Raw genomic sequence first — 18,825 nt, forward strand, 5'->3', positions numbered from 1 at the left:
CATGAAAAACATTCATAGAACAATTATCATGTAACTAAGTGTAGCATATAAATCAATGTCTGTCACAGAAGGTGGAAAAAAGAAATATTCTGAAGAACTTTATATCACTGTTTAAATTAAATAAACCAGTTCCTTCAATGAAAATGTGGTCATAAAGAAGAAACACTTAAAAGTAAGTTTGAAAAAAAAAGAAAAAAAAGAAGATTGAGTAGAAAAAAGAAGTCAATGTCTTGTAGTCTATTCAGATAACTTACATCAATTATTCATGAATGCTTCAATAAGAAAATTTGGAGCTCTGTACTTGATAAGCACTGAAGGACATTACACGCAAAAAAGACATTTATTATACTGATTACCAATGTGTGAGACATTTATGAATCAGAGACTTGTATACAGTATGGACGTCACCTTGGAAGATCAACAATATATATCAACATTAACCGAAAAATGCAAGATATAGCATGCATTTGGGATTACTAAAACCTTACCTGTCTAAAGAAGGAATTGAGGTAGGAAAAATGGGAAATACATTTTAAAAAACACCAACAGGAATCTACAGAGACTAACACTATTTCTTGAGAAGCTTAGCTAATATTTTTCATTCACAGAAAAAGGAGACCACAAGAGACTGGCAACTATCATGGGCAAGAAATAATTGCTTTGTTTTTTGTTTTTTAATGAAAAGAAATAGCACACAAGGACAATACCAATTTAGGACATAAGTTCATTTGTAAAATTTTTCAGCAGGTAACAGTTGAAGATTATGTGCAATTTGACCTCATATAAATGAAGAGTGGAGAGAAAAAAATGTTTCATAAAGTGTAGCAGAAAGTTCATTTAAGCCAGATACACTCAAGATAATTTAAGCACAAAATTGGAAGCATAGAAAAGAGACAAAAAACATTAAATGTTTTATAACAAACTTTTGTACATCAATAAAAATGGAACTACCACCACCACGTAGAGTGCTTTAACACTACCAATCCTTATCAGCTACATGAATAAGGAAAAATAGCTATCAATAAAACAAAGAAGCAAATGGTCTAGACTAGTGGTCAAGAAAATATGAACTGGTTTTTAAAACAATTCTTAACTCATAGAATCTATAAAAATAAGTTGTCAGGTCAGATTTATCTATTAGTCTTGCCAACCACTAATCTAGAGCAAGTAGACACAATGATGCTATAGTCTGTGCTGAAAAACTGGTTTCACAATATTTTTAAAAAAAGGATAAGATACCAAATGCTTTTAAAAAATAAGAGATTTCTTATTCTTCAAAAAGCAAAGAAAATATTCCAACTAAACTCAGATATCCTCTTTCTCTTCCCTACAAGATTTTTATTAGTATAACCAAAAAAAAAAAAGTTTTTTTTTTTGGGGGGGTGAGGCAATTGGGGTTAAGTGACTTGCCCAGGGTTACACAGCTAGTAAGTGTTAAGTGTCTGAGCCTGGATTTGAACTCAGGTCCTCCTGGATCCAGGGCTGGTGCTTTATCCACTGAGCTGCCCCAGAAAATGTATTTTTAAAATCCTTGATGTAGCCATGAAAAGATGAAAAGTAGTCTTGTCCCAATAGTCATATAGAGAAAACTTCATCTTTTTGGTAATACAAAAGATTTTAAAATTCAATTTTTCATAATTATTTGTTAGTTATACAAATAACATTTGATGCAGCAGAGCACAATGACTCCTCTGGGTTCTCCTTAAGAAAGTGTCATATGTACATGCATCAGTACACATATGTGTGTATATATGTATATACCACACATGCAGGTGTGAGGGCCAAAATTAGATATATTGAGCATTGTTTGGGTGCTTCGCCTTAATATTGGGATCCCGGAAATATGAAGGACCTTTTTTAGGTTTAATCTCCTCTCTGAACTATTCTTTTTAGATAGGAAAGTTGCCTCTAAGCTTTAGTTCACAAAAGGGTCAGATTTTATTACTTAGGAATTGATTAAACCACAAAGGTGAAACTAATAAAAATCAAAGATAAGGAAATGGGAAAATAGAAATACAGATAGATACTCTTAACTCTAAACTTAGCCTAAACTGGTTCACAGGAATTTAGTGTTTTCAGTAGGTAACACATCACCCTGAACAGCCCACCAGTCTATGTTGCTCACGCTCCAACATGACCTCATTCAACCTCCAAAGAGAACCTTCTGTGTTCCCAAAGTCCTCGAAAGCTTAGCCTACTAGAAGTGCCTCACCTCCCTTCAGGTTGCATTCAATCTTTCCTCCCCCAAAAGGGGTGGTCCTTCAAAAGCTGCTCATGGAGAGTTCTCCTTCTGACCTCAGTAGGATACTTAATCTCAGGGTGGGCCAGGTGTGGCCCCTCCCAAATGATTCAGCTAAAATTTGCGATCTTTGCCACAAATAATTTTTACCACAGGTGTCACATAAGAATCTTTGGAAAAAAATGTAACAGAGATAGGTTTGATGACCATCATGTACAATATCAAGGGGGTGCATAAAATAGGGAAACATATGCCACCCAAATATATTTGCCACTGTCACAGAAGATATCCTGTATAGAATCCAAATTAATTAGGTATTCTCATAAACAATGAAGTCCCTCAGATCCTCCTATTTACACATGATATAATTCTGATTAAACCAAACTGCAAAAACCTTGTAAAGATTCCTAAATAGAACCATAATAATCCAAAAGAATTGAAATTATTTACATGAATGCAAATATGCATATGAAGAAATATTCTATTGAACAACCTATGCTATGTATTTTTTTTACAATAAATAAAAATAATTATTATCGTAAATAACACACTCCTGTGTCTCTATGTGTGTGTATGTGTGTGGGGAGGGAGGTCCTAGCCCTCCAGGAGCGGAGACACCCCACTCTGGACAATGGAGGCTGGACCTGGTGCTCCCCCTCCTAGTGGAGAGAGCACCCCTAGAAGCCTCGGGGCTGAGCCCTGAGATGGGGCGGCCCCTCCCACCAGCCCCAAGGGGGTCCTCAGAACCCCCTTCCCTCTCAAGCAAGCCAGGGCAGGTTCTGGAGGTAGCTGTGGTAGGGGACTACAGAGTTTGCTCAGGTGCACCCACCATCCTTCTAGAAGTGTCTGAGGGCAGAGGGGAAGTGTGTGTGTGTGTGTGGGGGGGGAGGTAGGCAAGGTCCCCTAGGTCCTGATGTGCTGTGGGAGCAAGCGCAGGATATAACCGAAGTTCTAGTCTGCAGCCCAGCCTCTGCAGGTCCAGGGCTCAGTAAGTCCTGGTCCTATGTCCTGGGCCAAATAGGTGATGAGCAGGGGCTCCCAGCCACTTAGGATCACCTCGGTGTGGTCTGTGTAGAAATTCACCTGCACCGTCCCATCACTAAACAGGAGAAATAGGGCCTGGTCAGTTTTGACCCACTGTAGGAGCAGGGGAGTAGGGCCATCAGCCTCATCTAGGCTGAGCAGGTCGACACCCTTCATGAGGCTCTGGTCCATGTAGGAGGCAAAGTATTGAAGGACTCCAAGCCAGGTCCAGCAGCTGCTGAGGAACAACCTCCACAGGGAAGAAGTGTTTAGTGTTGGTTGGGTTGTAATGCAGTGTCTTCCTATTAGAGGACAGGACCACGTGGATATCATCATTGAAGAAGACGGCCACCTTCTGGCTGGACAGCTGGTAGCTGAAGCCATACTTGTTGGAGTAGTCCACCCACTTACTGACCCACAGCATGTGCTCTGGTGAGGCCAGGGCTGACAGGTTCTGCACAGCTGGAGGCATGAAGGCCAGGCAGTTGCGGAGGGTACAGAGGGTAGAGTCCATGAGTCAGACACTCCTCAGACTCCTCACAGCTGCTGCCCATGATGGCCAAGAACCTTGGCAAGCGCTCCTCAGGGGCTGTTTCTGTTAGGCTGGTTGGAGGGTGGGGGGGCATCAGCCTTCTCCTTGGCCTGCCTCTGCTCCTTGGAGCTGCTCTGGGGGCAGATGGATGAAAGCACGAGGTCACTGACCAGGCGGTAGAGCTTGTCTTGCTCCTGGGGAGCTGTCTTACTCTTTTGCTTGCAGTCAAAGAGGCTCTTGGTCACTTTAGTGAAGAAGCTCTGGATAGGGTTGGGGGTGGAGTTAGGTCAGGGACTGTGATGCAGCTGCAGGGAAGCAGTTGAGCTGGGGTATAACCCCTGGTGAAGAATTTATGCTGAAGCATCTCCTCCACTGAGGGCTGGTCTTGGGTCACAGGGCGAAGAATAGCAACAAGGAGGTGTCAGGCAGACTCCGACAGGTTGGCAGGCAACGTGCAATGGACATGCTTGATGCAAGGGTATGTCTCCTTCAGGTCAGTCTCAAAGTGGGTGTTCCCACCTAGCAGTGTACACATGACAGCCCAGGGACCACACATCAGACTCGGGCCGTGACCCAGGCATAGCAGCACCTCAGGGGACAGGTAATTGTGGGTAGCACATATGATCTTCTTCCTTTGATCCTGAGGTTCCAGCCGAGCCACCAATCCAAAGTCCCCAAGCTTCAGTTCCATGTCCCCCGTAATGAAAAAGTCACCAAGCTTGAGGTCTCTGTGTAGGACCCCTTGTTGGAGCAGGTAGCGCAAGCCAGCAATAACCTGCTGAAGGTAATACCGGACCTCGGGCTCCAGCAGTGTGTCTTGCTTTCCAGATGTATGCCAGTGACTTTCTGCTGCAGTACACCAGAAACATGTAGATGCTGCCTTCATGCTCAAAGTGGTGTGAGAAGCGAACTATGTGAGGGTGGTGGAGGCTGTGCTGCAGTTCGATCTCCTGTAGGATATTCTCTCGCTGGTGTGGTTTAGCCACCTTGACCACGTAGACTTGGCCAGTGCTGGTGTCTGTGGCCTCATAGCTTCAGGCGAAGTCCCCCTTGCCCAGGAGGCGGCCCCAGTAGTACCTGCGGCCACTCTGAGGGTCCCTGATGAGGCAGGTGGGATCCAGCAGCTGATTGGCTCCCAGGAAGCGGTGCTGGGGCTCCCGGGCAGCTGTGTTGGTGTCACTGTCTCTGTTGGGAGCCCGGGTGCAGAGTGCTTGGACAGAAAAGGGTTGTAAGTAGAAAGTTCCCAGCTCCACATCTGAGGCTCCGCCCTACTGGAGGGCCAGCCTGGGGCCGAGATGCACGCTCCTGCCTCAGTCTTCTTGCTAATATCCCTGACAGCCCCGGGCAGCTACACTAAGCTATCTATGCTATGCAGTTTTATGAAAAGCCCATATACTTGGTTCATCAGCACACATATTTTAGACAGACACTACATGTGAGCAATTAACTTGGCCAAGAGTTCAATAGGTGCAGGAGAGAAGTCTATATTGCATTTTAAATGAATCATTTGATGCTTTTAATATGCCAAAGCTACTTCTTGAAACAAAGGACCATATTTTTAATATCAATATTCTTTCAAGAAAGAACATCAAACAGTTAAAGAGAATCCAACTTTCCAGACCAGAGTCCAGAATCCAGTTTTCCAGACCAGAGTCCAGCTTCCTCCTGATGACATCTTACCACTTCAAGAAGACAAGACAAATCAGAGACTCTATATGAACTGTTTTGTTTTGTTAGTTTTTACTATCTCCTTTCTGTTATAATATACACCATCTGTAACATGTACCCTCTGCAGAGGCCCTCCCTTTACAAGACTAATGTCAAAGCATCGGTTCATGAGGACAAAAAACCGCCCCTCTGGACAAAACTTTCCTCTCTTCCTTTTCTATATTGTTATTTACATATTGTTACCTAGCATAGGATATTATTTTTGGTTGTTTCATTGAGCAAATGCATTCATTTTTCAAATGAAACAAAAGGGGGGACGGTAATGATTGGAATGAACATCACAAGTTATCACAGATATTTGTCTTTTACACAAGCAGACTCTGAGCAGGCACGGAGTAAGGGATAGGAACTATACATACATTGGAAAACACAGTGTGCCAGTCACCAAATCTGACCTCACTACCATGATAGCCTGTTGCCTCGACTGCCAATAAACATTATCTACTTTGAGCCTCAAGTATGGAAAAATCCTCCAAGATGTGTTTCCTATCATATGGTGGCAGATAGAATGTATGGAACAATTTGGAAGGGATTGAGATTTACTCCAACTGATATTACCACATTCAGGAATTCATTTTATGTTCCTGCTCCTAAAAACAATATCAGGAATAACCATTAGAGGGTTTACAGAAAGTTTGGCATGCTACCATGCAATTCTCTGTACCATTGTTTCTGATTAAGCATCTCATTTTGCTACTAAACTAAGAAAGTTGAAAAGAGTGCTTGGGAACATGAAATAAATGGGTTTTCCTACTTGCTATGCATGTTTAAAGTGTCTACTATTATAAGATACTAGAATGGAGGTAATAAAGACTCCATCATTGTGGCTTTTATGAGGCCAAGACCTACAAGTCTGGGGAATCAAGTTAAAAAAAAAAACATGAACTTAATCAGAAATCATTAAGTATCTAAGGCTCTGCTTTATTTGGGAAATATAATCCTATGAATCAAGACCTCAAGGGGAAATAATTATAATTATCACATGTTAAAATTTTAAAGTGTTCTAAATGTTTTGACTCCCATACCTTGCCTTCTGAGACCAAAGGCTTATAGGTGTCCTTCTACCTTATAGTGATTACTAGAGATGGGAAAACTGTCATGATTGGTGGAGTGACTCATTAGAAATATAAGATATATTTTGTGGTTGGAAGTATGCCTAGAACATAGGATTCCAAGTCAGAAGGTGGAATTGTAATTATGCTGCATAACCATTTCCTAAAAGACATGCAGGTTTGTGTAATCCTACCATAATATCCAAACCTGACAATACAGAAAACAGTCCTGAAGTAAGTCTCATTCCCCCCATTCTAGTAAGAATGAACTAAGATAGAAGAATTTCAGAGCAGCAAGAGGACATGTGCTATACCTGGCAGAGTTAGAATCAGGAGGCAAAGGAAATAAATCCCTCCTGCATTAACCAGACCAGGTGTTCCTAAATAATCTGTGAAAAGATAAAGGAGTAAGTACTTTAATGCAGTGATTTAATGATCTGGTTTCATTAATATTTGATTTCAAATGTCCATAGGATCATAGAATCATAGAGCGAAAGCTAAAAAGGGACTTCAGAGGTAATCTAGTCTAGTGCTGACCTCATCATATAGATGGGGTCACCTTATAATTGAGTAAACTGAGACCCAGAGACATAACTTACCCAAGGTTATATAAGAAGTAAGTATCAAAAATAGGATTTGAACTTAGCTCCTTTGATTCCTGAGCCAGTGTTCTTCTCAATGTAAAAAATCAGTGAAATAAGTATATCTATTAGGTTTCTTTATGATGGGGAACAGTGTTAGGAAGAACAAAAATTATGACTATATCCAACTCTTAGAGAAAAGAGTGAGTAGAAAATAGATTGGAGTGGGGAGAGATTTGAGTCTAGCAGATCAATTAAATGGCTCTTAGAATAAACTAGATGAGAAGTGATCAGGACTTGAAGTAGAGTAGTACATGTGAAAAGTGAAGGAAAGGGACATATATAAGATATGTTGTGAATGGAGAAACAACAAGATTTTCCAATGGTTTAGACATATGACATGAGTGAGAAAGAGGAGTTGAAAATACTGAAGTTGTGAGCATAGATGACTAGGAGAAAGGTAATACCCTTAAAAATAATAGTGAATTTGGGAAGAAGAGAAAGTTTTAGGGAAAAGACTAAAGAAGAAAAACCTAATTGTGTCACTCCCATCTCAAAAATTTTCAGTGAGTCATTATTTGCTCAAGGATAAAATACAAACTCCACTGTCTGTCATCCAATCCTTTTTACAAAGTTGTTCTAAGTATCTGTATTTTTTCTTACCCATTCACTCCATTGTCCAATAAAATAAACATCAAAAAGCCCTCACAATAACTTCTTCTTCTTCTTCTTCTTCTTCTTCTTCTTCTTCTTCTTCTCCTTCTTCTTCTGGTGAGGCAATTGGGGTTAAGTGACTTGCCCAGGGTCACATAACTAATAAGTGTTAAGTGTCTGAGGTTGGATTTGAACTCAGGTCCTCCTGACTCCAGGGTCGGTGCTCTATCCACTGTGCCACCTAGATGCCCCTACAATAAGTACTTCTAATAAAGTTAAAAACAAATTCTCATATAGGTTAATTCAAATATGTATACATCATTCTTTTTTTTTAATTTTTCTTCATACATCATTCTATGTTTTAAGTGTATCATTTCTTTGGCAAGGTGTATGTCTTGTCTACTTTTTCAGATTTCCTTCACATTTTTTCCTCCCTCATAATCTGTGTATCAACCATACTGGCACATTTCTTTTTACATGTATACAACATGCCATTTTCTTCCTTCATGTTTTTGCACAGCCAGTCCACTATGTCTGTAATCCTTTATCACTTCTACATCTTAGAATCCCTAACTTCTTTCTAATCTTAACTCAGTTGCCAACTCCTACAAAAGAGGTCATTCCTGATACCCTTGCTATTAGATTCTTTCCTTCCTGAAGTTATTCTTTTAATATTTAACTTATTTTTAATTTATGGAATAAAAAGTATTTCAATAGCATAGTATATAAAAGGATACTTGCACATGAAAGTGCAAATCTATTATGTACACTTGCTATTCCTTTTATTTATTTTTTTTAATTTTTTGGGGTGGCAATGGGGGTTAAGCAACTGCTCAGGGTCACACAGCTAGTAAGTGTCAAGGTGTTTGAGGCCAGATTTGAATTCAGGTAACTCCTTAAATCCAGGGACCAGTGCTTTATCCACTGCACCACCTACTGTCCCCTATTCCTTTTAAATATATAATAGTTACAATGGTGTGATGTTTAAAATTTAAAATGTGGGTCCTAACCTGCCCTGACCCCAGTGTCGGGGGGAGAACCTGGCTAAGATTTACTGATAAATTCAGCAAGAGTTTAGGCTTTTAAGGATTTATTAAAGAGTAAAGAAAACACATGGGATCCCATAACACAGAAAAATCTATCTACTTTCTATCTACTGTTAACCTGGAAATTAAGGAAACAATCAATATAGGAGAAATAAGGTAGTTAATCTGGGGCAGAGAACTATAGTTCCTGTATCACAAAGCTCAGAAGCTAGGAATACCCAAAGGATGGGAACAAGGACTGGGTTTTAATGGGGTAACAGAACAAAAAGGGAACCTAAAGATTGCTCCAGAGGACTTATAGCTAATTAATGTAAATGAACCTTGACAAAAGAAATAATAGACAACTCCTAATTTAAGTATAGGTGTTACTGACTCTGAATAGAAACTACTTAATGTAGGGGGACCCTTTTTACATATAACATAAAAGTCTAGGGAGTAAGGTTGGGAACATTGGGAGGGGGATAAGTTGCTTGGGGGAAGGTCCATAAGTCCATCAAGAGTCTGGAAATGACAAAGTCAGCCCCAGGCAATTCACCTGCCTGGGAAAGAAGGGACTTGTGGGGGGCTCGGGGGTCAGAAATCAGTTCTCAGTAAATTTTGTAGTTCTCACTACTTTCCTCTCTTTTCTCTGTCCTGCCTTTTCTCTGTCTCCCACCAAACCAAAATCCTGATCAAAAAGAGGGACCCTCCTTTCCTAGCAGCCGTCGTGAAGTTCTCCTGCCAAGCTGATGTCCTGAACTAAAAGAGAGACAGATCCTCAGAAGCTTCTCTCAGAAGCTCTCTGTGAAACAGGAAAAAGGGCTGTCCACAAACAGAGCTCCAAGCTAATTGGCTGGTAGCTTTGATTGACATGACTACTAGTGGTTCTATAGACATAACTTGCAGACACCAAGGTCACATGAGGAAGCCTAAGTCACTTGCTTTCTCTCCTCAGGGCAGAGCTCTGATTCTGACAAATGTAAATTTCAATTTTTTCCTTTTTTTCTTCCCCAGTCTAGAGATGGCTAACATTAGCACAAATAAACAAACAACTAAATAAATAAACAAAAAACAATTAAATAAATACCTAAACAAACCCACATATAATGATTTTGCATATACAAAAATGTATATAAATTAATAAATATAAAATCAATCTATACATAATTATATTTATCAGTTCTTTCTCTGAATATAGTGTATTCCTTCATATGTCCTTTGTAGTTAATTAGGTATTTATAATAATCAAAATGACTTATTCAAAGTTTTTCTTAAAACAATATTGTTATTACTGTATACAATATTCTCTGAGTTCTGCTCATTCTACTCTTAATTATTTCATGCGTCTATCCATGTTTTTCTAAGATCATAATTTCTCATAACACAGTAGCATTCTATCACAATCATAATTGTAATATTACTGAAATAACTTTATTTTTTTAAATTATATTAATACTTTTTGTTGTTCTATTACATTCAATTTCTTTTTTTTTTTTTTAGTGAGGCAATTGGGGTTAAGTGACTTGCCCAGGGTCACACAGCTAGTAAGTGTTAAGTGTCTGAGGCCGGATTTGAACTCAGGTACTCCTGACTCCAGGGCTGGCGCTCTATCCACTGCGCCACCTAGCTGCCCCTACATTCAATTTCAAAAAACATTCCAGTCTATTCCTAAAAAGAGAGTCAGCCCTTGTAACAAAGATATAGAAAAAGGGAGAAATTAGTTCTGCAAAACTCACTAACCAACCAACATAACCACCCTGTCTGACTTTATATATAAATGTTCTACTGTATATATAAACATCCCTTGTTGGAAAGACATAGAAGGAGATAGAGAAAAAGACACACACATATAGACAGATAGGGACAGAATTGCAGGAGTGAGGGAAGGGGGAGAATGGAAGAGAAAGGGAAAGAAAGAAAATTTCAATTTTTTTCAAGTCTTCATTGGGGCCAAAGTTTGCTCATTATAATTACATTTGTATAATTTTATTGGTCCATATACTTTATTTTACCTTTCTCTGTATAAGTTGAATTCCCCTAAGTACAATATAAAGTATTTGAGCCCAGGGACTACAATTGACTGTTTTTTTTTCTTTATATTTCCATTGCCAAGAAAAATGTCTTGAGTACTCTAAGTACTTAATGTATGCTTCTCAATTTTAATTGAATTCAATTCTCTTCTCTGTTTCCCATGTTTGCTGCCACATTTTTCTTTTATTAAAAACATTTTTTACTTGACCTCTCATACCATTATCTGGTACCATTCCAATTTAAATATTTATCATCAGGAGTATTTTTTTTTCAGTGTAACTAAAATGATCAAATCAAGGGGTCACTTTGGATTAATTCTTTTGAGCTTAAGAAGTCTATATAACCCTGTCCTTTGGATCTTTAAGACACACTTTGTTCCAACTGAAGACTAAATTACTTGTGGGAGCATTGCACAAGACTTCCAGTTAGATGGGGTTGTGTTAAATTTGAACCATGCGTCTCCTCAAATCTGGGTGGATTTTAATCTCAGGATATATTCCCTTTTAATCTAAATTGCTGCCAAGACCATTGACACCTCTAGATGCTGTTAGGTTTCCTAATACTGCCTACAATCTCTTTAGCATTTACAACTACAAAAAAGAAAACAACATTGAATCCTACTGAGATAAGGTAGAGAAAAAGCTGTTAGACGTTCTTGCCAATCTCCTAGGAATTAATGTAGGAACATGTCCCGCGGTACCCTCTTGAGGGCTTTTTTCAGCATAGTTTTTAATGAATTCAAGCAACTAGACAATGGAAAAATAATCCTCACCTGCCCCAGTTATTTTTAAGAGCCCTCAAAAATAGAGAAAACTATGTTTAACTCTTCTTGTGCAGCATTTTAGAACAAGAGCTATGAAATTCTACGTATGTCCTTATGCTCTGATACTCATTTTTATAACTGTATGATGATAAAGTCAAGAAATAAAGAATTCAGTTTATAAAATCATTGGCAAAATGCACTCACAGGGAGAAGGTTGGTTTATAGAATGATCTCTGGGGATAAAGGAGGTGGAGGATGAATAAAATTGAAAGCTTCCTTGATCCAGAATATTTAAAACTCAGCTTAAGGGGGGAAAGGAGAAAAGAAGAAATATATTAAGCAAGAAATGTTCAAGAATAAAAAATATACTTTCCATCTTTATCTTTTGGTGATATATCATCATTCAGATTTGTATTAAACTTTTTACAAAGTGGAGTTTTGGTAGAGACGACAGATTCTGCTTGTCTGAAATGTTGGTGTAGTTCTATTTAATTAATAGAACTTTGGGGGGAAGTGGGTGAATGAATGAATGAGTTGTCCACATGGCTGATTACTTGGGGTAAGACATCATTTTCAGGTTTCTGACCATACAATTATGTAGATTAACTCATGATCCTGTATTGGGCACACTTCACTGGTTTTTTATTTGCTTATTCATGTTTCCTGAAGACTTACAACCTACCCATAGACCTTTTAGACCAGAACATTTAATTATTTGCTCCAAGTCAGGTAAAGTATGAAATCACAGATACAGAAAGGAAAGGACAACTCATTTTAAAGTTGTTACTTCATATCAGTTTGAGAGATGATATGATTTCCCAACACTGAAAAGAGAAAAATGAAAATTTCTAATTAACAAGGCAGAGCCATGTCTTTTCCCCCCTCACAATATTATATTAGCATTTGATTTGCAATGCTGTGAATTCCCATATTAGATATACAATAATAAATTCACATACCAAAAAAGTTAGGCTACAAGCAAGTAATTTTGGAATTAGTCACCATTTCACATGATCCATTTCACTGTTTTCCTTCATTAGTATACATACATACATACACACACACACACACACAGAGTGTTTAAGTTACTTACCTAAACTCACTGAGGTAACAGTTACCTGAATAAATTGTCTTATATTGCCGTATTAGGTAATATTTGTTCACAATTAATAATGTTGTATTTTTGAAAGGTTATAGTTATCATCAAATATATGATTAATGGGGCACTTACCCAACACTGGGAAGTCAATTGTTACTAATATAGATGGATATGTGGGGAAAGTGATTGTAAGGACAAAGTACCTACCTTATAAAAAACAAAGAGACCAATTAAAATAATTGTGGCAGGAAAATAAATGAGCTAGGATATTGAGGCCTTTCTAATGAATCAATCATTCATTTAGCACTTGCAGCATAGGGCCAGGAGCCTTCACATCTTGTTATCAAATATATGTCTCAAGCATGTATAGCATTCAGACAGACAGAAATGTGTGCATTTAGTTGTTTTCAGTGATTTCCAACTCTTCATTACCCCATTTGGGGTTTGCTTGGAAAAGATACTGGTATGGTTTCTATCTCCTTCTCCAGGTAATTTTACAGATAAAGAAACTAAATCTAATAGGGTTAAGCAAATTGTCCAGGGTCTCAAAGATAGTAAGTGTCTGAGGTCAGATTTGAATTCAGGTCTTCATTACTTTAAGCCCAGTGCTCTTTCCACTGTGCCATCTAGATACTCATGGTGCAATGAACAAAAATTAATGATGTCTAAGCTCTTTTTTTGAATATGTCTTTCAGGTAATCCAATGAATTTCAAATTATCTCTCCTGGATCTATTTTCCAGGTCAGCTGTTTTTTCAAGGAAATATTTCATATTGCCCTCCAATTTTTTATTCAGTTGGATTTGCTTTACTGTGTCTTGGTTTCTCATAAAGTCACTAGCTTCCATTTGATCAATCTTAATGCTTAGGCAATTATTTTCTTGAGAGTGCTTTTCTATCTCCTTTCCCATTTGGCTTTTCAAACTATTGACTTTTTTCTCATGACTTTCCTGCATTGCTCTCATTTCTCTTTCCATTCTTTCCTCCATCTCTCTAAATCTTTTATCTCTCCTCCTTTCTCTTCAAAATTTCTTTTGAGTGCTTACATGGCCTGAGACCAATTCATAATTTTCTTGGAAGTTTTGGATGTTGGAGCTTTGACTTTGTTATTATCTTCTTCTGAGGGGTATTCTGGTCTACCTTTCCTCAAAAGAGGTTTTCAATGGTCTGCTGCTTTCTCGGCCTGCTCATCTTGGTTGCCTATTTCTTTTCTTTTCACTCCTTCTTAAAGTGTAGTGCTGCTTCCAGGACACACTTTTCTGAGCTACAGCATGGCGTACAGGGTAATTGGGCTTCTTCTCAGCCTGCCTGGCCTGTGAATAACCACTGCTGCTTTTTTCCCTTTGACCTGGAAACAAAAATCTGATTCAAATCTGATTCTCTATGGTCAGGTGCTTGGTGTGGTTGTTCCCTTCCCCCACTGGGCCACCACCACTCAATTCAGCCCACTGGTTCGAACCAGGGTGCTCACCCCACTCCCGCAGAGGCTTCAGCAACTCACTCCCTGGCCTAGCCGCCAAACCCCCTCACTGGTCTTGTAGCCCGTGCCTCAAAATAAGTCTCTGGAGCTGAAGACTGAGTTGCAGGAAACACTGTCTATTCCTGGCTGAGTCTATACCATGCACTGAGCTGCTCAGCCTGATCAGCAGGTGATCATAATTGCCATCTTTTACTGAAAAATAGTCTCACTCTGTTCTTATGTCCATTAAACTGCTCTAGTTTTTTTATGGCATTATTTGGGAGTGAGTGAATGGGTTTATCTAGAGTTTGCAGGAGTCACAGCCTCTCCTCTGCCATCTTGGCTCTGCTTCTGTTAATTTAAAAAAATATATATATATAATTGGAGCAAAATAAAATACTAAATAAATTCTCACAAAGTATTCATTAACATATAATTAAAAATAAGCAAAACATTAGCAAGGAGATTACAGCAATATATAACAAAGTTTATACATTATGACCAGATGATATATATACCAGGAATGCAGGGCTAATTCAATATTTGGAAATTATCAGCATAATTGACTGTAACCATAACAAAACCAACAGATATCATATGATCATCACAATAGATGCAGAAAAAGATTTTGACAGAATACATCATTCATTCCTATTAAAATAATAGAAAGCATAGAAATAAATGGAACTTTGCTCAAAATGATAAATATTATCCATCTAAAATTATTTTCAAGCATTAACTACAGTGGGAATAAACTAGAAGCCTTCCCAATAAGGTCAAGTGTCATGTAAAGATGCCCATTATCACCACTATTATTGAATATTTCACTAGCAATGCACTAGAAATTCTAGCTATACCTATAAGAGAACAAAAATAAATTGAAGGAATAAAAATAGGTAGTAAGAAAACAAAATGATATTTCTTTGCAAATGTTATCATGTTATACTTAAAGAACCTGAGAGAATCAATTAAAAAAGTAATTGAAATAATTAACAATTTCAAAAAAAGTTGTAGGATATAAAATAAACCCTTATAATATGTTTTAAATTTCTATATGTTAGCAATAAAGTGTAGCAGCAAGATATAAAAAGAAAAATTCCATTTAAAATAACCATAGATGATACAAAATACATGGAACTCATCTCTCCAAGACAAACCCAGTAACTATATGAACACAGTTATAAAACATTTTTTTCACATAAATATTGATTTAACAATTGTACAAATATTAATCTCTCATGGGTAGGTTTAACTAATATAATAATAATGTCAAGTCTACCTACATTAATTTATTTATTCAGTGCTATACCAATCACTTATGAAAAAAATTAGAAAACCACAAGATAAACATCACAGTTTAAATATATAAGGGGTGGGGGGCAAGGGGGGGAACGTTAAGAATATCAAGGAAACCACTAGTTCTATCACAAGGGGATCAATAAAAGTATCTGGAAAAAGTGGTATTGTATGTGGGACTTTAAGAAGGCCAGAGTAACCAGATGTTGAAGATAAGCTGGGAGAAGATTCAAGGTGTGAAAGACATGCGTTGAAACCATATGGAATTAGGACATGGAGTGATTTCAGAAGACTGACACTGAAGCATGTTTATTTTTGGCAGAGAAGGGGCTGGCTTTAGACAAATACAGAAACATACAATGTCAGGTATAGGAAATATGCTTTGGTTTAATTGTGCTTCTTTGTTATAAAGCCAATGTCTAGTGGTAAGAGATTAAATTAAATTGCTATGATGGTAGAAAAAAAATAAAAACCTCTTGCTATTCTGACTGTCTGAAGAATAGTCTAACCTATAGTATAGAAGGGCTCATCAACAGCATGCTGAATGCCAGGTCATGAATTCTCTGGTTGTGGCAATTTGTAAATAGAGAAGAATACAATTTTTTTTTTCAATACTGTATAGTCCCTTTCCTGATCTGTGAAGGCAGATAATAGACAAGTCAAAAAGAAAAGAAATCTGAGTGCATGATCTGATTCTCAAGATGTTCTCAAGAATTGACTTCACTTTTTGATATTTTGAATGTGAAACCCATGGCCAATGGCCAATTGAGTGACATACTGATGGACAATATGAATCATTGAAAACTGATTGAAGTTTTCACTATAAATAAAATCAAACTAGGAAGTTGCCACTTAATGGAAACATGTGTCTCAGGTGGTCCTTGGAAAACAAATAAAGATATTAGAAGATTTTATTTTTTAATGTTTCAAATGACTAAACAAATCAGCATTTAATGGGACAAGATAATTTTTCATTTTGTATTCAAAATAACTTTAAGTAAAAATATAGTGAAAATAATCATAATTTACACACTGAAATAATGGGGAGGAAGATAAAGTGGAAAGAACACTGAATCAAAGCAGGAGACATGACTCTGAACCTTTATTATGCTACTTATGATCTTATGACTTTGGTTAAATCACCTAACTACTCTGAGACTCAGTTGTCCATCATCCAGTTCTAGTCTATAATTATTTTGCCTGTTATAAAGGGTGAGGAATAGGGAAAATCTATTAATAGCTTATCCAGACCCTCGAGCTTAAATCAACCTGATTTTAATAAGATCACAGAATGATAGCTGTAGAGCTAGAAGCAAGATTAGCCTCTATCAAGACCAACCCCTTCATTGAACTGATTGAGCAATTAGGACAAGCAAGATAAAGTGATTTGCCTGATTTCACATAGGTAATAAGTGTCAGAGACAGGATTTAGTCACAAGGTCTTCCATCTCTAGAAACTGTGAGTCCAGTATAAAAGTGGTGAAAAATGTCTCAGAATCAACTGAGGGGAAAAAGGCTAAAGTCTTGTAGTTTGTATAAAATTATTAGGTCTATATATTAAGAATATATTATTTCAGGGGGCATCTAAGTGGTGCAGTGGATAAAGCACCAGCCCTGAAATCAGAAGGATCTGAGTTCAAATCCAGCCTCTGACACTTGACACTTATGTGTGACCCAGGGCAAGACACTTGACACTTACTAACTGTGTGACCTTGGGCAAGTCACTTAACCCTCATTGCTCTGCCAAAAACAAACAAACAAATAGAAAAAAGGAATATATTATTTTAGAAGAGAGTCTGGAGAAACCATACATGGTAACTGTGCACACACACACACACACACACACACACACACACGCACATACACATTGTCTATGTCTAAGTAATAATGTTTAATTTCTAAAGTGAGAGTGGTTGCCTAAATAAATAATTTCTGGGGGCAACCAGTTGGCACAGTGGATAGAGAACTGGCCCTGGAGTCAGGAGGACCTGAGTTCAAATCTAGACTTGGACACTTGGCACTTACTAGCTGTGTGACCCTGGAAAAGTCACTTAACCCCAATTGCCTCACACAAAAATATCATTTCTGTACAGTGAGATGATCAGATTCAAAATCAATATCAAATTAAAAAAAGATTTATGTGATGTAATTAAAATGCAAGCAACATGACATTTAAAAGAAGAGGAAGAAGAAGAAGGAGGAGGAGGAGGAGGGGAAAGGGGAGGTGAAGAGGGAGAGGAAGAGGAAGGGGAGGGCGAGGGGGAAGAGAAGGGGGAGGAAGAGGACAAGGAGAAAGAGAAGGAGAAAGAGAAGAAGAAGGAGAAGGAGGAGAAGAAGGAGAAAGAGGAGAAGAAGAAGAAGAAGAAGAAGAAGAAGAAGAAGAAGAAGAAGAAGGAGAAGAAGAAGAAGAAGAAGAAGAAGAAGAAGAAGAAGAAAGATAATGTCATAATCATAGAGGATTGTGGCCTCAGAGTCAGCAAGACTTGTATTCCCTCCCCTCCTCTCACATATACTGACTGTGTGATCAAAGGTACTATCTCAGTGTTCAAGGAAATTCCCAAAAAATACAATAGTTTGATTTTTTTTTCAATCAGAAGTTCTCAAATAGCAGTGTAACAAGGGACTAGCCCCTAAATTTAGTCCTGATGAACACATACAGTATGGCAGTGATACAATCCTCCATATAGAAGAGTCTAAATAATCTTTCTGGAAGAGTCATAATAATGTGTAATAGAAGTACCGTGAATAGGCTTTGAAGAATGTGTAGACATTCTATAACTGATTCTGGTGAGCTAAGCATGTGGTAAGGCTAAGCTGTGTCTGTGGACCTGGAAATGTGGGGCTTTCAAAATACATCACTTGGCCTATTTTTCTCTTCATTTAGCCTCTTCTCTTCTGTTAACTTATTTCTTACTGATGGCATCTGGTAAGAGACAATACAGGATCTTCTCTCTTTGAGGCTGACATCCAGAACTCATTAATGTTGATCTTTAGCTTTACTTCTTTATTTCAAAATTTTCTTTCATTTTAGATAAGGGAGACAAATCTGGAGACTACTACCTTGTGAGTATTGAAAGATTAGGAAAAGAATCAAACTAAAGACAAGGAATATCGGAATATAGTGTCTGCTAGTCTTTGAGGGCACCCCAACATCAATTCCCCCAAGGAACAAGAAATTACTTTCATGAACAAGCATATTTGCATATGAACTTGGTGGGACCAAAGCTCTGTAGAAACTGAATTAAGTTTGAGTCCACTCTTCCCAGAGACTAGGATGGTATCAGAAAATTTTTCACTGGGAAAACTTTGGTACTTACCTCCTTGCAATATTTTTGAAATAAATAC

The 18,825-nt window shown here is 37.9% G+C and overlaps 1 pseudogene; it reads right to left on the reverse strand.

Annotated features, from left to right (window-relative positions):
* Positions 1-3,142: 3,142 nt before the first annotated feature.
* The window catches only part of LOC122728859, a 43,202-nt pseudogene continuing 27,519 nt past the window's right edge, over positions 3,143-18,825 (reverse strand).

This window comes from Dromiciops gliroides, chromosome 5 (genome assembly GCF_019393635.1).
Source record: "Dromiciops gliroides isolate mDroGli1 chromosome 5, mDroGli1.pri, whole genome shotgun sequence".
NCBI classification, from domain to species: Eukaryota; Metazoa; Chordata; class Mammalia; order Microbiotheria; family Microbiotheriidae; genus Dromiciops; species Dromiciops gliroides.